The sequence below is a fragment of the Echiichthys vipera genome (assembly GCF_963691815.1).
Source record: "Echiichthys vipera genome assembly, chromosome: 3".
Taxonomy (NCBI): Eukaryota; Metazoa; Chordata; class Actinopteri; order Perciformes; family Trachinidae; genus Echiichthys; species Echiichthys vipera.
In genome coordinates this window covers 27128882-27154101 of record NC_139828.1, presented here as the reverse complement: position 1 = coordinate 27154101, position 25220 = coordinate 27128882, and the positions used below count along the sequence as shown (strand labels likewise).

At 39.6% G+C, this 25220-nt stretch overlaps 1 protein-coding gene across 4 annotated transcripts in view; it reads left to right on the top strand.

Moving 5' to 3' along the window:
• The first annotated feature begins 9469 nt into the window (after positions 1-9469).
• The window catches only part of lpp (LIM domain containing preferred translocation partner in lipoma), a 160099-nt gene continuing 144348 nt past the window's right edge, over positions 9470-25220 (top strand). For 3 of the 4 annotated variants that reach the window (XM_083940419.1, XM_083940416.1, XM_083940417.1), the window contains exons 1-2: positions 9470-9576; positions 15618-15689. The gene's annotated coding sequence lies outside the window, so the exon portion shown is untranslated. Of the gene's footprint in view, positions 9577-15617; positions 15690-18965; positions 19038-25220 lie in introns of those variants that run through there. The other variant, XM_083940418.1, reaches the window with a different exon arrangement.

Sequence of the window (25220 nt, the reverse complement as noted above, 5' to 3'; positions counted from 1 at the left end):
TTAGGAATGTCTGCCTTGTATGTTTTTATTTTCACAGCACAGGTATACGGTTCGAAGATGCTCGTCCACTCGTTGTCTTTCCCTCATGTGGGATCGCTGCATCCTGAGCAACAACACAAACCTTCAGGAACTTATACACTGAACTCAAAGCCTTAGTTTGGTTGTCGTTTGAACGTGTTGAACAAGGTGTTGTTTGACTTGTAGAAAACTGTGACACTCTCGTCTCTCTGTTGGTACATAAAATAACTCTTTATCTGTCAAAGACAGTCAAAGCTTTATTTTCTTCTAAAATAATAAAAGAGACATTTTTCAATGGTGTTGTCAGTCCTTGGAAATCAGATATAATATATTTTGAACATGGATGTCCAAGATGAGTGGCGATGTGAAAAAAGGGCTTGTGTCAAATTCTTGAATTTGACACAAGCCAACACAAGATGGCGGCTTGGTTCAAAACAACAACAGTGGCTCCTGAAGAGGTTAGCTTTCAGTGCTTTCACGTGCACATCAGTAACCCGAAAATGGCCTTACCCGGGTTAAGGGAATAATCGGACTATTGGAGTTCCCCATGTTTACATGAAAGGGGGTTGAATGTGAAAATGGGAGTAACTCAACCTCCGATACAGTAGGTGGCGTTCTACCAACATACAGCTGGTCGGAATACTGCTTCTTCCCCCCGATTCACCGTTGTCAAATTCACAAGCGGGGGGATATTGAGGACTTCTGGACAGAATTACGACTGTTACTTGCCATGGCGAAGTCCTCCCTCGGTAACGCTCTATTATTGTTTTTTTTTCACGTTTTTCGACGCCGTTGCTTCCTGGTTTATTCTATTTCTTGGTCAAAAGCCACTGCAGTGGAGTGGGGAGGGGGGAGTTCTAACCCACGGAGCATGCGCGGACGCAAAACGCGATAATGCTCCGGTTAAGCTGTTTACATGCACGAATAATCAGGGAAATGGAGGAGTTATATAGGTCTGTTAACCAGGGTATGAGAACTCCAATTTAACCCAGGGTACGGTGTTTACATGGTGTTTGAGAAACCGGAGTATCGCCTTAACCCGAATATTATCAGGTTTTTAAAAACGGCATGTAAATGACCCTTTCTCAAATGTTTCTGCTCTCTCCTTTATTCAAATGTTCAAAGATATATCTTTGAAGATATTAAGTGAATGTACAGTAGTTACAGTTTGCAGATTGAGCACATATAATTACTTCAGCTCCTCAAGACAAGGAGAGGTGTCCAACGTCTTGTGTCCCAGTTGCTGAGTGGAGTGGAGAAAAAAGTGTCTCCCTCTCTGCTCTCTGACCACAGTCGAGAAGCCAAAGCAGAAAAAGCTAACACTAACCTACTGTTTTAGCTACCAGCTATCTAGCTCTTTTTTTCTCTACAAAATTCTTTATTGAGTTTTTGCAGACAGGCAAATAAAAGTGCAACAGTTGCATACTGAGTCGGAGCGTCTGCTTTAAAGTGAGAAAGAAAAACCCCAACATGAATCCTGCTATCCCTCCCACCAACCTGTGTCAGACGTAGTCACAGTAGATAACTAGGTCATTAACTAAGCTATAGCATATGTAAATACTTAAGGTACAATGAGACAAAATAGAGTTTAAAAAAGTAAATAATGGCAAAATTGAATAAAGTAATAAAAGAAAATAAAAAAGGAGGGGGGGGGGTCTCCTTCCAATTATTAGGAAGCCTCCTCATCATCAGGAGTAACTGTAAGACTATTAAAACTAATAAGAGCCAGCAGTGGGTCCCAGGTTTGGAGAAATGCTGTCAAAGATCCCCTCGGTGAAAAACTGTAAAATTTCAATTTCAATTGTGAGCCAGTGGAGAAACATGTTTTCATTTAAGGAGAATGTTACGTCTGGCGATGTCTTCAAAAGGTACGAAGGATATCAGAGAATCATTCAAACTTCTAAATTGAATACTTTAATTTAAAACAGTTTAAAAATATACTGATGTGCCAATTGATCACACGGAAAAAAGGCATTTACACTTAAATGTGGCATTCCTGAAATGCAAATTTATATTAATATGTAAATTCATGGCACAAGTCAAAAAAGAAATGTCATTTCTCACTGTCCACTACCGTACAAACTTTTTCTGAAATAAGGTCTCATGGTTGTCCACCAGAAGGTAGGGACTTCGTCTCTCAATTCATTTTTATCTCCAGCAGTGATCATTCCTCCCCTGCATCCATCACCTGGAAATAATGTGCCTGTTCAACCTGCAGCCCTTTTACTTGCACAACAGCTGGATTATTGCGATATCACAAGAACATGTGATGACGTTCGCAGCCATTGATTGACACATTGTTCATCCAATCACCTGCCAGGTATTTGTTTTGAAAGTGCCTGTCCTTTGCCAAATGACAGGTTTCCACTGACGGCTCCTCAGAGGGTTCTTTGTCAGTTTAGCAGGCCTCTGCTTCCTACAGTAGAAAACCAAACCTTTCACATTTGAACTTCTTCAGGTGTGGGGTTTGTTAAGTGGTTTTGGTTCAGAAAAGATAAAGTATTTAGTGATTCATTTTCATATTTGTTTCATATTGGTACTGAAACCACGCTTTCCCGATGGCATCACGTGTTATAACATCAATTCGACAAAATACAAAAACATTCTGCTGTTGCTGAGGAACAGAGGCCACTGAATCCTAGGTAAGAAAGTTGATAGTCATCTAAAAAAAAATGAATGCCATGTTTAATAAACACCCCCTTACTCCCCCGTCCCACCAAAAAAAAACAGATTTTAGGATACAATGACAAAATCCTGCTGCTTTAAAAGTCTTTAAAGGTGCAGCATGCAGCTCACAAGTACGGATCATTTCTGCTAAAACCTTCGCTGTAGGCAGGGATTGTCTCTGTCTACCGTTTTAATACATATTTACATGCTAAAACATAAGAATTAGAATTCATTAGTGTAATCTGAGGTCTAGATCTAGATTGGGAGTTGTTTGATTAGTAGCTTTGGGACATTGTTTTTGTAGTGAGACTGCCTCTCTCCCGCTTTTGTTTTTCCTTATTTGGCATGACTCTCTGTAATATGGTTGTGCTTGAAGACTAATCTCTGCTATCTCAGCTCTAATTAACAGAGCATACATAGTTCCCACATTTGCTGTTTTTGTTTTGTTTTTCTGCAAAGATCTCTGTGGTGTTTGTATGCAAAGCACCTGTCCTTGCCTGCCTCACTGACAATGATTACAGCCAGATACAAAATGACATTACAACCCAATTCACCCTTCCACTCCTCATGGTTTCACATGTTCGGGTGTAACGGACCCGATGTCAACACTGTCACCATCGACTATTGATTCCTGAAAACGGGGTCTTTTTGAATCAAAGAGAGCTGCATTTAGTTACAGTTGGTTTCCGATTTTCTTTTTCAGCATAGGTGCAAAACACATGCTTTCACTCACTTTTATGAGCAGGAGCACATCAACTGTGCAGCTGCTCTGTAGAGTGCTTGAGGTTTACCTACTTCAGAGGAAGTGGTGTGGGGGAGAAGACAGTGTTACAACCAGCAAATAAAACAGGATATCCGATGCTGGAACAATTGAAACACTAAAATATGACAAACGAGCTTGTTTTCTCTGACTCTTCCTTCTGTGCTGTATCGACCGTCTGTAATTAAAACGAGCAGAGTTAAAAAAAGTGAGATCAAACATCAAACACATCTCCAATGCGAATTATCTATTGTGGCGGACCCTGTGAGCATATTTCTTTTCATATGTTTTGGTACAGTGGGGATAAAATGGAAAGCCATCATATCAATGACATGCGTAGCCACACTGCCTAACTGCCAAACATCAAAGAGCCGTTGATTTCCTCTAACGGAGCATGTTAATTGGTGCTTGATTGATAACTTGAGTTCACAGGCGATGGCATGTGTCGTCGAAACTGTTCCAGGGTGTCTTTTTGAAATCAGCGGAAGAAGAATCACTGGCGGGCCCATTAAGAAATTGCCAGTGTACACACTTGCAAATAAGCTGTCACACATTACAAATGAGATTACCTTTTTCACTGTGCCCTGGAAACTTGGAGATGAGGGGATGCACGGGTAAGACACTAAAATAGCTCAAATCGCTTGGTTTTTATCAGCGTGCCCGATCTGCGAGTGCTGTTTATGCTTTCCTCATGCACGTTGAAAAAAAAAAGTATATCCACAGCTTGGAGCACAATGTAATCAGTTGCAGTAAAGTAAGAATTATCGGTTAAAAGATAGGGCTCGGAGTGAATTCTTCTTTTTTTCCTCACACTTGGCCTCTAAAAAGAATGACTGAGCTTTAATTTCTTGTGAACATTTTCATTAAACTAAGACATAGAAACAAATCAGTAATGATATCATTCTTCCCGGAGATAAAAGCAACAATATCTGAATGTATTTGCATGCTCAAATACATGACACGCAGTTTCTCACCCTCATGAATGACAACAGTGTGATGCAGCCATGAGGGCAGAATCAGAGGTGAAAAAGCAGTTATTGTATTTGCATGCAATCACAAGCACTCATTCTAATTGGGTCGTTTGCATGGCAAAGATCACTGAGGGCAGGTGAAGCCCACATGAAGGAAGAGCCCTGTTGGACATCTGATAGTGGCTGCAAACATCAGAAGCGCCTCCAGTTTGGACAAACGAGTGGCGGCAGAAGAACTCCAAATTCAAGTGAAGCCGGGAATAATGAGTGAACACAGGGGCTCAGTCATTATAACATGTTCAGCTGTTGTTCAAATAAATGGTTATCAGGAGAACATTTCACCATGCCTTTGATAACAAAACACTGATTAAAGGTGTTTAGCTTTTTCACAGCAGAAATCTTGGCATGCCGAAGCAGGAGAGGTGTAACATTAAGGTTTTGAGAATGTAGTGTGTTCACTCTAAGTGTCAAAAATAAGAAAGAGTAGGTTTGCACACTACGGAATGCTTGATTGTGATTTGTGTATGTACACGAGTACCAATAGACACTCTCTATAAAAGAGCCCTAAAAACTCTGGATGAAAAACCCTTCTCCTACCACATCTGCAAGACTCTTAAAAAACACAATTTTTTAAGTTTCCATAATTTTAAAACATTTAGATTTCCGTGTTGTGTATATAAAAGTCTCCACGGTCTTGCTCGTCTGTATCATATTGCACACAACGTTTTATTTCATTGATTTATTCTGTGTGGGTCTGGTGTCCTCCTGAGTATGTAATGTATTGTGCGGTGTGCCTTGTCTCTTCTATTTGTATTTTATTTATTTATTTAGTAGTATTTGTATTTTTTCTTTTTTTTTAGCAGGGACTACGGATGCAAATTAGCATCTTTGCTATAATCCGGCACTTTTACAGTGATATGTTGTTATCATTGTTCATTAATGTGCACTGTCCCTAACAAATAAAGTATTGATTGATAAAGTATTGATTGATTGAGTGTCCTATAAGGCACGGCGGTACCGAAGGAAATGGGGAATCTACTCACAACCGCAAAAAAAAAAAAAGAAAAGAAAGAAAGAGATTTTATAAAGTTTCACACCTTTATCTTAACAGTGGATCAAATGACTACCTTGCTGTTTTTCCACTTTAGGGTATGGCTCTGCTTGACCCGACTCAACTCAGCTCCCATTTTTGGTACCAGTACTTTCCTCTTTTTGTTTTCCTCTGCGGATAGTAGTAGTGTAGTCAGGATTCTCAGCTGATCGCCAGAGTGCTGCTGCATGATACTGCCATGACATCATCTTCAACGCGACACACACTGAACCCTTTCATCGGCAACCAAACAGCGGAACATCTGCATTTCATCAATTGTACGGCATAGTGTACGTATTGTCAGTATCTTGGCTAATTAAAAATGGCGGATTTGTGCAGGATGGCCTATGACGCGTTAATGATGGTTCTCTCTGACCAATAAGTGGTCTGCAGTGTTTTAACTCCACCTCGACCGAGTTAGTAGGAAAGCACCACGCATCATCCACAACCATTTTTGCTAATGGAAAAAGAGTGAGTGGAGTTGAGTCAAGTGTAGCTGTACTGTAGCATGTAGTGGAAAAACAGCATTGGTTAAGGGGTTGTTTGTGATGCCCATTTCCCTTAGCAATATTAAGTGTTTTAGTGATTTTCAGCTCATTATTTTTATGGCCCACAGTTTCACTGTTTTGGTTCAGTCTTTGGTCTCTTAAATCTCATTTCCAGTCACAACAAGGAGCTGTTAGTAGCAAAGAAGCTCTGATAAACCCGTTGTATGCTAACAATTCAGCCCCAGACAATGTTAGCGGCTAGCGGGCGAATTTAGTGAAGCATTTGCTAACCCCTCAGGAGTTAGCAGAGACCAAAACAGAGCTAAGGAGAGTAAATACTGGTCTTATATTAGTCATTGGCCAGAAACATGACTCCAAATAAATGCTGCTCAGTTTTCTGGATGCGTAAACAGGCGTCATAGCAACTTGATCATGTGATAACATGTCAATGTTGCGTTTACAGGCTGTTTTGCTATCCCAAAATAGCCCAATTTTTTTTCTCTTTTTATTAATGCTGCTTTAAAACTTTGTAAAATACATTTTGTTTTCTCTCTACAAAGTTAAATTGCCAGTCACAGCCTGATTGACAGCTGGCTGCACAGATATTGTATCATTTCCTGTCAGTACAAAACGAAAATGTTAATATCCTGTATACTATAACAAGTACTACGCTTTACAAATTCAAACAACTATATTGAACCCACTAAAGGCAATTCATTATGAGCAACTTGTACAAAAACACAGTAACATATAACAGCATGCAAATAGACAATACACCAGGGAGCTAACATGTGGAATGAGAATCTGTGAATAAATAATGTTACTAAATAACTATTACTTTAACATAATACATTTTTCACAAAAAAAAAACATGTTAACATGGAGCACAGGTGTAAATTATATTTAATGAAGGTTTCCATTAGCTGGCATGGCTTACTGGGACACTTGAACATAACATTATCAGTAACAGCTGTGTTTTTTCTTCTATGTCTGCTTTGAAAAAGCCTATTAGTGATTAGTGCATACACTGTATACAACACCTATGAATATAGACATGGATATAACTCTGGTTGGCAGTTATTGTAAACATCCGTAAACTGCATTCCAAATGTAGTTGTTAATGATACCATGATGTTTCTGGGGTATGATGGTGGCAGACTGGTGTGACTAAATACTTATACTAGCTAGTCTGTATAAAAGTGACTTAAATTGATTAAAAATGTGATCAATGACTGTCGCTCTTGATCCCCTAATAAAGCCAACCATCTGCTGTTCAACTCTTTAAATCAGCCTTTTCCATATATTAGACAGAGGGTAAAACCACTGAAGTGCTACTGTCCAAACTCTCGTGGTGGTCCTTTCTTCTCATACTACTCAAACCCACAGAAATACATTGCACTTCCCTCGACATGCAAAACAGAAACCATGAAGTACGGAAACCCTACACAAATTGTTGATTTTGACGATGAGCAATAAGGCGTTGTTCACATTTGCAGTGTGGGCATGAAAAGAAAGCTTACAACCCGTAAGTAGAGGAAAGAACTTTGACTGAAACTAATAAAACAAATAAACATCCGGTGGAATGTCTGGTTTGACTTTTTGTCCTGGTGCTATTTTATAGAGGGAGTACATGTCATGAATAGCAACAAAAACCCAGGAATCTATTGCTTACACTACCAGTGGCACGGTAGCCTACAGATGCATTGAAGCATGCATGTTTCTTGCATGGTTGTGTCATTTTAACATTTAGACCCCAGTTAGTCATGCTTTCATCTCCAATAGACTGTAACAGTCTTCTGACTGGACTCCCCCAAAAAAGTATCAAACAGCTGCAGCTGGAGTTTGAACCAGAACAAGACCTTAAGACCTTACACTGGCTCCCAGTCAGCTACAGAATAGATTTTAAAGTTCAGCTATTGGTTTACAAATCACTGATGGTTTTGGTCCAGAACACATGAATGACATGTTATTAGAGTATAAGCCCAGTAGAGCTCTGAGATCTACAGACTCAGGTCAGATAGTGGAGCACAGAGTTCAAACTATGGTGAAGCAGCATTTAGCTGTGATTCTGCACACAACTGGAACAAACTAGCAGCTGATCTGAAATCAGCCCCAACTGTGAGCACTTTTAAATCCAGGTTAAAAACACTTCTATTTTCATGTGCTTATAGCTGAGCTCTTTTTAATAATTATCTATTTTCTTTTATTTAACCTTTTTTATTCTTCTTTGCTCTGCATTTAACTGTGTTTTTGTGTTTTTATGCTGTTTTTAAACCATGTTTTGTATGTAATACCACATTGAGTTGCTGTATGAAATACGCTATATAAATAAAGATGCCCTGCCTTGCTTTGCCTTACCTTTGCTACTGTTTGAATATACTGCATATTTAAATATAATATATAAACAAAACTAGCTAGTAAGTTCAGATTATAGTTCCTAAAGGAGTCACACTACCAAGCTGAAGTGGAGACATACTGTAACTAGTGCCCACTTACCCATGGTTCCAGCAGGTAGCCAGCGCATGACAGTGCACCGTAGCACTGCAGCATGTGTCAATTTACACCTCATTGGATGAGTGCTCTGCTACTGAAACACTAGCTGAGCTGCTTCCTCTTTAGCCAGCATCTTTCAATTTCAAATGATCATGTGTTGAAATTATCACCAGGACACCTTGAAAACAAACCACCCGTTCTTATTTTAAAAAGCCCTATAATATTAAAGTTTATACAAGTCAAACAAAAACAGCATAACACACAGAAGACTCATGTCAAATAATAGTCCGAACATGCATTAGGTGACACGTAGTAGTTTAGTGAGTGTGCATTCTTTAAGAGCAGTCATATATTGCAGTGCAGTATGTGTCGATTAAGTTTTGTGGTAATTTGTGAATCCATAGTTTGATGTGAAGTTGCAATACATTATTTTGTAAGGTGTTTCTGTTTTATCAATATATATCCATGTCTTTTTTAGATTATAAAGCAGGCCGAGGTGCTATATAAATACAGTGAATGTCAAAAAGACAATAGTATTAATAATGTGTTCTCTTATTTTGATCTCCAGTGTATACTAAGACAGACAGTATGATGAAAACAATGCTGTTTTTTGAAAATCAAAGCATGTAAAATATCAGTATGAACCTGAAAATGACCGGAATATATCCCCTTTAAAGTTTTCCATTTCTACTTTGTTAACTTGGGTGGCATTTTGCAGGTGTGCATAATTCTAAATATAGCTCTTGCTATGTTTCAGTTATCAACATCTGTCTCTATTAGGACAGAGTCATAGGGTATAGCTTAGGAAAAAAGGGGGAACCACATTTCTATACACTATTTGTTGTGCATGTCTTTCTGTAGCGTGTAAACACCCTTCCCTAAACAACCCCCGGGTGCCTGGGGCCGGTCTAGCCTGGCTGGTGACACCGCTGGCCTGCTGCCTTACATGGGCAAACCTCTCAACTGACTGGAGACGGCTGGAATTTCAGAGCGTGACGTCACTGCCTACAACTCTCCCACTATTTGGATCAAGAAGTTTCACTTTTTTTGCTGGGATTTGAGCCTCTCTTATATTTCCTAGAAAGCGAGGTAAGCGACACTACCGAGCACTCTTCCGGCGCTTTCGACGTATATGCGAATATGGGCTGCGTTTAGACGGGTGTGGTTTAATGTGTGAGTGATAAAGTCAGTGTTGGAGTAGCTCGTCTTCAGTTTGTTCGGCCTTGTTCGGCTCTGATATAAATGTTACTGTAGCTCGGACTGGGTTCACTCTGAGGGCGTGGACTCACACGATAGCCTCGGCTGGGACTAATGTTACATGAGGATACCAACGAAGCTAACTTGTCGGTAGCTAGTGCCGGAGTTAGGCTTGGTCAGTCATATAAGACGTTGTGTTTTGCCAAAAGGGGGACTCAGGGCGTCTCTGGCGTCTCTGTGTTTAGCCAAGTGTTGTGCTGCTGAGCAATGCGGAAGACGGACTGTCACCGGAGAAACGCGAGAGCCCCTCACTGCACACAAATATGTCGCTCAAGTTCACTTTAGCACACTCACTAGCGTCACTTTACCGACGCGTCCTGTTACTTTTAGCTGAGTTAGTGTCGGCTAGTATGGACGTCGTCGTCAGAGAAAATACCGTCACCCCCGTTACGTTTGAACGGACTTGTTTACGACATGGGTTCGCCACGTTGTTTAAGAGCGTTTAATGACGGTCTTTATCCGTGGACTTAGAACTGGTTTATGTGCAGCTGCTGCTACTTCTCTAACCATTGGACTTTATAAATGAAACTCTAATTCATTGCAAATACATATGGGTTTGTTGAGGCAGTACATAAAGGAGAGGACTGACGTTACAGTACAGGCCCACATTATAGCTACTTTAACCCTGGTATGGATGAAAAGAAAGAACAGGGAGCATATTTTTCTTGATTTGTGACATCAGATGCCCCCAAAAGGCCATCTTAAGTCCTTATTTACTTCAGCAAGCCCAAATAGACTCATGTGAGTTACTGGATCTTCTTGACAACTTTACCATGCAGCAAGAAGTTACCACAGACCGTTCTGAATGAAGTGGCTGAAGTGAGACAGGTTAAATGACCTCCACTTTGAATGTCCCAGAACAGGACGCTGATTCAAAGTGTTTTGTCCACCCCGCTGATGCCATCCTTTGTGTACACAGCCATTCTTTTTTAACAATTAAATCCCATTCATTTCATTAGTATCAAATGTGTTGTGAAGTGTATGCCTCAAGTTTTACATGGGTCATAGTCACACACAGATGACTTACTGAATACCTCCGTAATGTAGCTCTAACACTGAAGAACCAGGAGCGTACCTATGTTCCCCGGGTCCTATGTTCCTGTGTGTGACCCAGGACCCAGGTCCAATGGTCCCCGGCGCCTTTTTTTTGGACCTATGTTCCCAGGTCTGTTATTTTTCCCACTATCTGTGCCGAATTCCATGGCAAATAGGCCAATGTGGACCCTTAGTGCGCGCTCACACTGTCCGTCCGTACCGTGCCCCGTGCTTTAGGGTACTTGCCCCCCCCCCTCCCTCTCCCCCCGCGGCCCAGGCCTGTTTGTACTCATACTTCCTGGGCCTCTCGTGAACGCTGCTTGCCTGCCTGTACGTCATCACACCGTAACACATCACACGCATTGATTGATATCATCGTGATGCGTCGCTTTGTTTACAAAAGCGCACAGTCTTGGCCACATAATGGAAAGCAGCACAGAAAACATGGTAACGTTATTGGCTTTGTGTTTTTTTTGGACTCATTGTGATGCGGCACGACCCGTGAACCTTTCGCCGCCATTGTTTTAAAATGTCTGCGCATGGTCAGTCATTTTTTCCATGTCCGAACAATCTATGGCGCACATAAAATCTCTCCCAAACGGGCCGTGGCCGGCAAGCGGTTGCACTCACACTGGTCAAACAAACTCGACTTTAGCCGTGAAGCATGCTTGGGCACGGTATGGATGGACAGTGTGAGTGCGCCGAAAGACTACCCCCTAACCCTGCTCCAAACCCTGACCCTAACTGTAACCTCTAACCCTAGAAAAATGCTGAATTAAATCAGCAAAGAAATAGTCTTATGTGACTGGGGAACATAGGACCCTTTTCGTGAAAAAGGGCTAGGGGAACATAGGGATGACCCCGAAAAACCTCGGTTCAAACTATAGGCATTGTTCTGCTGTAACCTGTCACTAACATGGAAAATAAGTCTTACTTTCTTCATTCAAACTTTGACTTAGATGTTGGATTTCAAATCAATAACACTAAGGTCCACTGAGAGTGCTGTCATCAAACTGAATACATCTGTGTCGCTGCTGCACATTTTTGACTCGGGCAACATTAAACGGAAGTGTCTTTTAAAATCTCTGGTTAAAAAGGATGCGTTTGACAGCGTTGATGATGTTAAAGTTAAAAGATGAGCGCCCCAACTGCCTTTGAGCCAAGGCCCCCCTGGTAGGTTTAGTCAAGTTATTCCACTGTTTGTGTTATTTTAATGAGGATGTCCTTTTCTGGAAGGAACAGCCGCGGTTTCCCAGACTCAAAATGAACAGATTTAGGGTAGAGCGAGATGGCAAGACAGTGGGCTTTCACCTGTTTGAGTGTTCCCACAACCAGAAAGCTAGCTGTGCTTGTATACAGTCCACGGTAACTGTGATCTATTGGTACCAAAAATGAAGACGACACACACTGTGTTTTTCTGTTTTGTGTATTACATTTGATCCTCAGATATCTGCCAGTCTTTGCCACAGGGTCATTTAACAACACACACTGCTGTTTTGAAGGTATTTCCAGAATCTTCTAATCATCTGGATGAAAAAATTTATGCTTTATGCTCTATGATTAAAAAAGAGAGATTTTGAACCTGTTTCCCAAGATGCATTTTTCCTAATTCAAACAAAGACGGTAGCCTGAGAGGACATATCTCCTTGCTCAATTTATACAACTTGACATTAAACAAAAAACACATTCATATTGACGTAGGTTCATGCTTCTTTTCAGTATGTCATTTTTCATACAAAATAACTTTTTGATATTTTGTTTGTGATTTACAAAAAGAACAAGGACATAATGCCGCCACCTGGATTAGTAGATGCAGTCTCAACTTGAGAAACGGTTTAAAAATCTATTTTGTTGTGCAACAAACAGTATATAATCCAGGTGGCTATAAGACTCTTTGAGGAATCTGGAAATACCTCCAGGTGGTAAACATGAAACATTAAACAAACCTTTGGGTTTTTTAAAGACAGATCAAAGATATATTTTTCAGACAATTTGATGCTTATCTCTTGAATGTAATGGTAATACATGAGAGGCGCAAACTTGGGCTGGATACCACATCCTGTTTCCTTGTCCCTCTATTGGCAGTGCAACAGCAGTAAGGTCTAATGTAAGTGTGGGGAGTAAAAAATCAGGGTTAGTGACCGACCTAAGACCCTTTATGCCCCCATGGTTTCCTGGGGTCCAATCCGTCTGTCCGTCCATCATGATACAGATGATGAATATGATATCTCAGGAACACCTTAAGGGATTTTCTTCAAATGTCAAACAAATGTCCACTGGGACTCAAGGATGAACTGATAAGATTTTGTGACCTAACAAATGCCTTTCTGGCCGTAACTCAAAAATTTCTACGCTAATTATGACAACCAGAATGGGTAATAGGATAAAATGATGAGGTGATGACATTTCATATCCAAAGGTCAAAGGTCAAAGTCACTGTGGCGTCATAATGTTTCTGTCCATTATTAAATGCCATAACTCAGGAACAGAAGGGGGGACATTTGGTCAGATACTGAATTGGTGAATCTTGTACTGCTGGGTTGACAATGTGTGTGAAGCATTCCCATTTTTCCAAAAAAGACACCCAATACCTTAATTAATACATTCCTCCAAAGTCTTGACTACATACTGTATATTATGCATGTCCGGACAGTTTGGGGGAAAACTGCATCTTCACTGGGTGGCGGACGCATACAATCACAAGGGGGTAATTGTAATCATTATATACAGTGTTAAAGGATTGACCTTCACCAACATATGCATAGACCACATAAAAAAGGTTATGATTACATAAGCATGTTAGAGGAAAATAAATGTATATTCTTGTGAACAGATAATGACACCAGACATTTGAGAAAACATACAGGGCATAGCATGGACGTGTCAGTGCCCGCTTAAAATGTCTGCTGTGCTTCCAGGTAGGGTGTGACATGTAGGCTGGCTTGCACAACAGTACTGATGTCTGTCTTTTACTTACTGTTAATCCATGTGGATTACGAAAAAAATCCTGCAAAACTCCTACATCTGTTATGATATTAAATAAAAAAATGTCAGTTACTGCGCAAACAGATTTTGTCAAAAATAAAGCGATCGGTGTCTGACTAGACATAAGTATGTTCAGAACAAACTCAATCAAGTATATTATTTGGTCTATTCTAAGCATTAGACTGCTGCTACTACACCAAACCACACTGAAACAGCCAGTCAACATTTGCATATTCCAGCTTCTTAGCTGCGTCTGTGGGACAAAAGAAGCAGTGAAGATATGTTGTTGGCCTCTTCGAACTAGTGACAGTCATTATTTCAGATTTTATAACATGCGTGGTTAATTAAAAGCACCAATAGATGAATAGACAGATATTGCTGGTTAAGCCTTCAGCTGAATCTTCTAGTCGTATGTATTCAATCATCAGAGAGCAAAGAAACGTTTACTATTTGTGTGTTTCCCATGAGCTAAGCGTTCTGATCACCAGTGTTTCATAATCACATTTATACCTAAATGATCATCTTTTTTTACATCATATTTGCAATATTTCTATATTGATATCAATAATAAAATGATTCATGAATATTATGACCATTCTTTTTCTAGTAAATATGGGTTTTTAACAAAAATAATGAATAGGTGTATGATGTACAGTATGTCATTTTCAATCTTATATTTAAAAGATAGCATTGCATCAGGTATTTATTTGAACATCCATCTTAAGTTTCTTCTTTAGAAGGTTGGCTACATCTATACAGAACATTCTCTTCAACATTCTTGAAGAAATAGATGGCAAATACACTCTTCAGGCCGTTTCACATTTGCACTGCAAACCTGAAATTATCTAGACATTAGGAAGCAGGGCTCTATGTGTGCGCAAATATCTGATTCCGTCAATTAGCCTCCCCCGCTGCATGTGTGAAAGAGAAACTCTTCAATTTCACTGCTCCTATGTGAGAAGTGCTTTAGAAGCAATATTCAGTTTGAATCTTTTTTATCACATGTTTTTCCAGACATTATTGTCAGTCTTATTAGTAGGGAGGACACAACTATCAGTTTTCAGCGCGGATCACAAGTTGATCGTGGTGAATTATCATTATCATGAATATCTTGAAATCCTCACGAGTAACTTGACCGGTGAATTGACTGCCATTTACTACAGTTTTGGCTGTTGGCCACAGCCGTTAACAGTATGGAAAATCCATCTTCTAATTTTATGTAGCCCTATAAAAGTAGAAAGTGAAACTGTTAGTTGCATGTACAGTAGTAAGTTCGATCACAGCTCTCCATGATTGCTGCAAGTCTTTTCCACTGAGATTTTTTTTTGAGCATTTTAGTTTAGCATACTTTTTCACTAAGAACGATTCGCAAAAAGTATTTGTTTCTTAACAAAATGTAAAGTGAAATGATTCCAGTTCTTGTGCCATTTTACGAATCCATAACATATGAATAATAACATGAACCCCAATTAGGGATTGGCCAGGATAATCGTGACATGAAATTTTCATATGCCTACTTATTGGTCCATAGAGTTTGGTAATAACTGTTCCACTGTGGTGAAATATTTTCTTTAGTAAGCATTGTTTTCCCTGAACCTTAGCTTTGCAGTGAAATAGGCTGTGCGAGGTATCTGGTGAGAAATGAAGGACACAAATTTAAATAGACAACTTACACTCAGGTTCATGCAGTAGTCTGGCTATGGCTTATCTTTATACTGATGAATGACACTCTGGAAATAATATTCCAGTTGACTGGACCCACTGAAATGTCGGTGGGTCACAGGACAGCGCAATTATTGTTATGTAATCTGTTTGAGTAATACAGTGTTGTCTCTATTTCTTATTTTCAACAGATTTCAACACGCAGTAAAGGGCATCGCTTCAACAACCTTCCAGGAATCCCTTACATCCAGAGAGGAGAAAAGGTAAGTCTGCTTTTACTGCATTGTGTTTTTTAGGTGCTGTGTGATGCTGTTGGTCTTGTCCTCCTTCTGGCGCTTTCATGTCGAGTGGTAGTAGAAGGAAGGTTGTGCGTTTTTAACGTGCAGTGTAGGCGCAAATAGACATAATTTAGCAACTCAGGGCCAATTCATCCTCAAAAGCTTTCACAAATTTGCCCATGAGGATGGTTTGGGAACTTAAAGTAGCTCAATGCAAAAAAGCAAAATATGCTTGGTTGTCCCCAGTGCGAATGCTCATTAGTAAATCATTGTGTTGCACGGTATACTTCAGTGAGAATTACTATTACGTTCTTATTGCTGTAATATCTCTTTTAGCTGTTGCACTGCACTAGTACTGTCACCTTTGTGTTGGGTCAAACTGCCTTTAAGGACAAGTAGGGTACTTCTGCATATGTGAACAGAGTTGTATAAACATGTAGAGGGACATTCAGGATAACTGATAAATTCCCTCAGGTGATGTTACTTGGGTCTGTGTTGCTTGAGGCTAAAGGCTAAAAGTTTGAATTGAAAAAACTCTGGAGGTGGAGAGTGGGAAAGGCCTCCTCCTCATCTCAGCTTGAGGCAACTGGCTCAAGGTCAATTAGCCCCTACTAGTACAACACACTTGAAACTCTGTAAAAAGCACATGTTATTCAGCCATGGCCACCTCTTTTATTCAAATCTTCTTTTCATTTATTTTTCAAGCCCTTATGTCTGCATTGACGTTGAAGCCACATTGTCATGTGACCCTGTTTGGCCGTCTCTTCCAATATGCGCTGCATATTGGCTAGGGCTACACAATATATGTCGTTTGTTAAGCCGACATAGAGCCAGTCGCAATGCACCGCCATGGCGTAAATGTGTGCAGACCCACTGACTCGAGTACACATGCTGTGTTTCATTCTGCCCTGTCTCTACACTCCATACAGAATCAAAAAGCCTTTATTGGGTAGTTAAAGCATTTTTAGCTGCTTACAGTTACAGTTAGTTATTAAATCCATCACAGCATTATACACATGGCCAAACCTCCCATTTGCTTGCTAGTTAGCTGCACAGTAAAAGTCTGTTTTTCTGCTCTGTCCTCTCAGGGCCCATCCACACGGAGACGCATTTTCCTGTAACGACACAACTTTAGTATCATTTTGGCCAACCATCCACACGCAGCCGGTGTTATCAGAGCCTGAAAGCGGTATCTTTTGAAACCGGGTCCCAGAGTGGGAAGATTTGAAAACGCTCCCCGTGTCTTTGTTGTCAAGGTCACTTACTACAGAGCGATTCGTGTATCACAGTGTCCAAAACTCCACATAAGTCTCCAATAACACCAGGAACAGTCGCTAGATTTCTCTCTAGGATGGATGCGGATTCGGGAAGTTGCCAGATTTGGCAAGAAACCCGCCGGTGTTTGTATCATATCATACAACGATACAGCGATACAGTGTCTCCCCGTCTCCTCTTCTCCGTTGTTAGTGTTTTTCTGTGAAAGTTACAGCGCCACGTCCAGGCCTGGCATGTGTATTACAGACGGAACCCCGGAGAAAAAAAAGGTAGTTTTCGATCGTGCGGACTTACCCTTAGAGTTGATCTGCTACCACCATGTTTCATTCTGCCCTGCCCATGTTTAACAGCTGCTTAAATAAATAATTCAAATAGTCACGACTTAATGTAACGTTACATGGCCAAACTCACATCCTAGCCAGCACATGAGCCAGCAAAGTGTCACACTCACTCAAACAAAACATTTGTGCTGCCCTAGTATTGGTAGGAATCTGACGATGAGATACATTTCATCATACAGAGGTGCACGATTCAGTATATTTCCATATATTGAGAAGCTGTAAGTAAGGCGATATATAGTGATTTTTTAAAACTGTCATAGTATATAAAGAACACACATCCATATTCATACGTTGTTGCAGTGCAAGAGTCAAATGGCTGAAGATGCACTACTACACTGCTATCTAGCAATCAGGGGTTTAAACTGGACAAAATGCAGCCTTTCCGACAAGTTTAGCATGACATGGTTGGTACCGAAGGATGCATTAGGTTATCTACTGTAGTTTCATATATCAATGCCTTCACTCCAACTATAAAATGGAGCTCGCTCAGCAGTGTCGGCCGAGATAGTCAGAGTTTCACAGGTTTCAGAGGGTTCATTAAAGATTGATAAACCGTTTTTGAGAATTGATACAATATCTACAAACACTGTAGCAATATTTTCTTACCCTACTTTTATTACACTTGTGTATTTTAGGATTTGACTTTCTTTAAAATAATATCTTAAAGAACTGTAGCACCTCACTCTTCTTCCACAGATCACCTCCATCACAACAGGCTTTTCTCATCTGTTCTGCTCAAGTGCTAGACAAATGTTGCATTACAGCCCCGAAAATTATTTCATGACCTTTGCAACTGATTTTGCATTGCTTTGAATCCGATTGTACGACTAATATTTAATTACGGACTGTATTTGAATACAAATAAGTTAAATTAATAATTTTACCGAATTGTAATTTTTAAACAATTTCTGAATATGTAAGAGCTTCTTCTGAATGCAGTCCTTTCCTTGGGGATTTGGATTAAGTGGGTTGGGCTGTTTGAGGAAACGAGTGCTCTCAAACTAAATTGCTCTTCAGAACTGTTTCAGTCCAGACAGGGAGATGTAATGTTCTCTTTTAGCAGCTGTTAATATTCCCGTGATCTCTACTGACCCCCAGCACTCACAGGGAGTAATCAGACTTTAATTATACCTTCTTAATCACTTGAACACAATCCGTGTGACAAGACAGCGTCTCACAGTAGACGGTCTATCTTTACCTTCTAATCTGGCCCCGGTTGCTTGATTTACAAAAAAAAGTAAATTGTCTTTTTCCCTGAATTTTCGCAATTAATTGAGATTCCCATTTACAGCTTTTACGCTGACACATTTTCTCTTCTCTACATTTTGACTGTCTTCTTTTGGAGCTTGTAAGGCAGGCTCACAGTGTTAGCCATCTTAGGTCAGACCGAACCCAAACCGATTGTGAAAAGTTCTCTACAATCATCTTTATTATTCCTAGTGAAAGGTATGCACCACAGAACTGGCTGTGCTGAGTGACTCTGGCTCACAGAGTATGGCATTCCAAGTTAAAAGCAAACCAAACTGATATTGCCCTCAATACTGTCTTCATATTTTCTCCATATTTGGAAATGTTTACCTCCTCATGATGGTTGACAGAGGTTGGAAGAGGGGATGTGAGTCATTTCGGCTGCATAAGGCTTTCTATGAACCCTCCAAGTCACTGCCATTTAGTGAAGCTAGCAGTTTTCTGTGCTTCAGTGATCCAAAGAGAAACTGTGAGTATCCAATGCTTAATTTTCATTTTGAAAATATATATTTTATGGTAGCATATGTGAGTACAGTGAGATAATGCAGTTTGTTATTGTGAAAATAGCAATTTTTTAGGATTAAATATAATATATTTTTGAAATTGTCCAAAATCGTACATAAAGGCTGCTTGTGGGGAACTTGTGCCGTTATTTGTCACTGTTATAAGTTTGAGAGGAGTAAAGGAGATGCCACTGCTATTTCCTTGCATCAGACACAATACTAACACACAGTGTTCCTGTGCCTCTCTGCAAGTATAGTTTGGGCAAGATGTCTTTTAAAAGTTTGGACTAACTCGGCACTGCAGTAAGAACATCTTTGACTACGAGACTGACCTTGTATAGAAATGTCTGTTGGTAATATGAGAAATTAGAGATGAAGGGGAAAAGTTCACAAATCTCTGCGTCTCGCCAAACGGAATGCATATAGTATGCAGGTCTGGACGATTTTCTGTTAATTCAATAAATAAATAGTTTACATAAAATAACCACATGATAAAAGCTATTTTTGTGTACTCCTGTGTGAATTTGATACTTGACAATTGGAGTATTTTTCTTATTTTATTAAGAACTTTAGTGTAAAATGATCATAACAGTTAAATGTGAAATTAAAGTGTGTGCGTGTGCCTGTGCGTGCCTGCGTGCCTGTGCGCGTGTGTGTGCGCGTGCGTGTTATGATCATAACAGTTAAATGTGATCATAACAGTTAAATGTGAAATTAAAGTGTGTGCGTGCGTGCGTGCGTGTGTGTGTGTGTGTGTGTGTGTTGGGGGCAGCAAGAATAATGGTTCTGCAAACATCCACTCAAACTGATATTTACACCTTAACGGGTCTGACCTTGCTCCTGGCTCTTACTTTCACACTTCAAACATTTAGTGGCAGGTGACTTGTGCCTGCCAGTAGTAGCAGAGGGAAGAGGTAAATGATTTTTCTTAGCTCTAAGGGCACGAGCTGCTGCTGGCCTTAGTGATGGTGTGGTGTGTGGCTCACTTACTTTTATCTTAAAAGATGCTGGGACTGTATCAGTGCTCAGCCTGAGAGCTTGAAACCAGTGTCAATTGTTCCTTTTTTTTAATATATTGTTTTATTGGATAATTCTGTATGCTTGCATGTACTAATGCTTATATGGAACTATAACATGTACTATAAAGTTTAAAGTCTTGTGGTAGCTGTGCAACAGGGCAAGCAAGACTAAAGTAGCTTTGTTGTGAAGAGACTCACGAGAATCACAAGAGTGATTTGATGGACTCATTTATCATTCTGTAGCTGAATTTACACACCCTGTCTCACACTTTTTGTATTTAAAGATGAGATTTATAAAATTTACAATTATCAAACATTAAAAAAAAAGAGCTATTACCACTGCAATTTATTATAGATATTGTAGCCCATTATTTATTTAACATTATATTATATTGTTTACTACCACAATATCAAGAGTGTAGCAGTGAGTAGCTTCTTAACAAATGCACTATCAAAAAGAGTGCTTTGAGATCATTTATTGGCTCTACCAGTTTAATAAGCAGGGGCAGATGCTAATCGTTGGTTACATCAGTATCTGGCAGCATCACCAACACGGTTAAAACGACCTTATCTGGTTTCACTCTACTTTGTGATCCTTGATTTCCAGATGTTTGCATCCCAAGATTGGAAGAAATTGTTTGTGTTCAAGACAAGTCTTCCAAATGAATCTTGTCAACAAATTAAGGCATGATTAACAAGAGCAATTACAGCGAGGATCCAACTGAGCTGAGGAGAATCAAGCTAAAGTGGAGGAGATTATTGTTCTTATTAAGAAGAATCACTTTAAGGGTTTGATTACTGTCTGTTTTTGTCTTTAACACTTGATTGCTGCGTGTCTACTGATGCCTTCTAACCACCTATCTTTTGTGTACCACTGAGAGTGCAGATTGAATAGGCAGTACAGCGTCTGTTTTCTAGTGGCACCAACAATGATAGAAGGAACATATTTAGGAATGATTAGAGCTTTGGAATGTCAGTCCTGTTTTAAAAGACTGTCTATTACTATATTTGGCAACAATGGCAGCTTTAAGAACACTCTTATACTTCAGTATCTGCTTGGCAATTCTGGATTTGGGGATTTTGTCTGGGAAGTTTTTGTCTTTCCCGTCAAGACGTATTATTCTTCAATAGATTTTGGATTTCTTTGGCTGGGTCCCTGGTTTTAATGTTGGTCTGGCTGCGTGCTGGTGGCCAGTATTGTGTTGAAACATAACTCATCACCTCAGTTGAGGGTCTTTGGCACTTTGAAGGAGGTTCACCTCTAGACTTTGCCTGCATTTATTGTTCCCCTTCCCCCCACACCCACAGCATGATGTCATGACCATCCTTCATGGTTGGATGCTGTTTGATATGTGATGAGATGTCAGCCTCCGCCAGACACTTTGTCATGTCTGAAGAATTCACTCTTTATTTCAGAAAAATAAAGTATCTTTTGCACAACACACCCTACTCTCTCATGAACATTTTCTAACAGGAAAGCTTTCTTTCTTGTTGTAGAGCCTTGACTCTGGGAAGCTCTCTTGCTGCCAGTGAACTCCGTAGCTCCTTCTGTTTGTTCCCTCAGCCTGTTGCCCTTTGTGGTGTTAAGATCTCTCAAGTTAGCCTTATGTCTAATTTACAAAATTAAGCCCTAATTCCAATGTCCTGGTTTACTACGAATAAAAAAGGTGCATTTGAATGAGTGTCGATTATGGACTTATTGACTCAAAATACTTTTTTTATCATTTATCCACTTGGAAACCCTAAAAACATGAGGCATGCTTTGTTTAGCTGAAGATGCTTCATCCGTTAAAAAACCCCACTATGGTTTTATAAGGAAAATAAATGCCAGCAATGGCTATTTCAAGCATTAACGAATATAGTAAGGAAGCTCCTGGACATAGAGACTTGGTCAGCTTATGTATTTGTATGATGAACACTTAGGGGTGGGAATTGCTCTGATTTTATTGATACCAGTGCCATTGTTGAATCTGCGTATCCGTCTGATTCTTTTTCTTTAGAACAAAGAGAATATTTGTATAGTATTTGTTTTTTATCAGGTTTTCTTATGCAAAGGGAAAAACTGCTAAGCCTGCCTGTATGGCACTAATGTTTTTATAACAGGATCTGTACCCTCGGTAATGGACGTGCTGCTCAATTACATGGCATTCCTGGAATTTGAACCCATGTTGAGAAATGTTTGAGCATATTGCTGCTGTTTCCACCCTTAGCTGAAATGATCATTTTACAAACTTTACATGAAATAAAGCTATACTTTACACCATTTGTTCCCCTCCCCCATGATTCTTTCTTTCAAGTTTGTTTGCAATCCACTACTGTCAGAAAAAACAAATCGGCATCAATAATAGAAATTGATAATCTCTGATGCGTATTTTCTCTGCTCCAGTGGCCTATGTAGTTTGATCAAATAAATGAACATCGTTTTTTCTTTCTTGCATGTTCTTTTTTGTCTTTATCTCCTTAACCTCTAGTCCTTATATTGATAGTTAATAGTTGTCTTTCACTTAGCCCTGCCAAGAAACCCAAACTAGAAATTATTTTTAAGTTCCCAAGTCCCTGTTTGTGTTGAGTGGCAATCATTTTTACATTCTGGTTTAAAATCGACACTTGCCAGTAAACAACAGTAATCTTTAACATTGTCATAATGACAGTGGAGTGATTGTGTGCCAAAAGTGACATTTATTTTCTCCGTGCCCCTATCATTCAGGATCAGATGCCACTAACTGATTAATCTCAGATTAAGGAGAAGCTTGAGGCTAATGGGACACTTTACACGATGTGACTGATACACTTGCTTGGCATACAGTGACAGATGCCACCCTCTAAAGATGGTCAAATAACTGAAGCATGTTGTTGGCAAAACACACAGCCATCATCAATGTGCCAAAACATATGAACTACAAACTCCATTAATCAGATTAAAATGACAAACGGATGAATTATATCAGTGTGGACATAAAACACTGTTTTTCTTTCGAATGTAGTGAAACCCATGAATGTTTTTTTGTTTTTCGGTGTCACTAAATATTATCAACATTGCAAATGTTCCATCTATACTTGCAGAGGGGCGCAGGAACACTGTGTGTTAGTATTGTGTCTGATGCAAGGAAATAGCAGTGGCATCTCTTTTACTCCTCTCAAGCTTTCAATCAAGCAGTGACAAAGAGTGGCACAAGTTCCCCTCAAGCAGCCTGTGTACGATTTTGGACAATTTCAAAAATATATCATATGAAACATTATATTATATTACTAATGGCTATTTTGACTATAACAAACTCCATTTAATTAAATCCAAATCTTCTCATATCTCTCTTTCTTCTCCAAGTGCTATTAAACTCTTTTTTTTTTGGACACTGGACACAAAAACATGAGACTGTTAATGAGCTATAATGGAATATCAGCAGACTTAGTATTAAGGGTTCAAAATAAAAGTTGGTGCTGTTTTCTTTCTGGAGTAATTCTTCACCTGTTTTGAAGTGAACTTTTAACCTGGCAGCCGTTTGTCTTGATCTTCGTTAAGAAAAGAGACGGAGAGGCAGGCTTAGGATGCTCTTGACGGATAAAAACTGTTGAGGTTAGTTGGTAAAACCTTGGAGAAGCTGATAATGTAGGATTTTAGAGCTTTGTGTTTGAGATGTTAAGGCAGCGCTTAATTGACTATGAAGAGTTCCGATTTTGTGCTACATCAGGCATAACACCTTTTGTTCTGTTACAATCTTATTGTGTCATTGTAGCTGTGAGTCGCTGGTGTCAGCAGCAGACATTTTACCCTATCACTCTTTGAAAGAGCCGCGTTAACAGCACTTCATTTATCAGTCTACTGGCACACTATACATGTGCATATTTCAAGTGGCTCATCAGCAGGATTAATTGCCAACAAGTCCCCTGTGGTCCAGGAATGCAATTACCTACTGACCCAAATCATCCTCTTGGCTGGAAGTCACTGTCTCTGTTCTGGCAGCGTTACACCTGGGACCCTTCTCCTGGGAGTCTTCACTTAACCTCACACTCACCCCTCCATGCATCCTTACATCAGGGCAGTCTATGATTTTTGTGTTTGTCTGTAATGTTCAGGAATTTTACCCTCTGGTTTTACCTCCTGATGTGGGGTTGATTTGTGTTTGTAGTATCCTCTTTTCAGGAACAGATGTACTTTGAATTTAGGTCATATGTGTTGTGTCTGCCCTCAAATGAATAGCCCAGGTGAACCAACAGGTGAATAAGGGGAAAAATACGGGGTTTAACCCCATGAACTGTTCCCCAGTATTTCTGAAAATGTATGTTTAAATATGAAAATGAGGCATTATCTTATGAAATATGTACTACAGAAATGTGGACATTGGATAAAGCCAGGTTAAAAATTCATTTTCATTTTGTCGACTTTCTAGAGTCAGAGGTTTTTACAGACGGGAATTTGGATCTCTTTTCATCGCTCCATAAATCGGAAAATACTGGCAACAACCATAAGAAAGTAAATTTTCATCTTCATTATTATCAATAAATGTTGTATAACTAGCTATGAATGATATATTGAAAAAACCCTTCAGCATATAGATAGGAATGAAAGAGAAGTTTTGGTGTATGTAAGTGCTACTGAAGCTGAGATTTCTAGCTCAGAGTGAGAAAATATCGCGGCCTTTCGAAATTCATATTCAAAAATAAAATTCACACATTTTGCAAGACACTACAAGTGAATAGGGTAAAAATTGTTAACCAACGGATATCCCCATGAAACATCACCTGCTGATTACATACAATAAGATAGTTATTTTTTGTATTACAAGTTTTCTGAAATGTAATGGTGTAAATATGCAAATGAGGCATTCTCTAATGCTTACTTTTGGTGAATTTAGGAGGAAGTTACAGACACGAACAAAGTGTAGTAAATAAACACCTAAGTGTGTATATTGGACGTTTTCATTCCACCAATCTAAAAGAAGACATGTTGAGCAAGGAAAAGGGCCAAAATCCCTAAATTGCCTTTAATTAAACCGCAAGACACGTGTTGCAGCACAGTGTTTGCGTTTCAGCTCAGAGTAAGTCTTTACTGTGTTTTGCTGTCATTTACTGTCGCTGTTCTCTCCTCTCCTTTTTTCTGTCCTTTCCTCACGCCGGAACTGGGTGTGCATA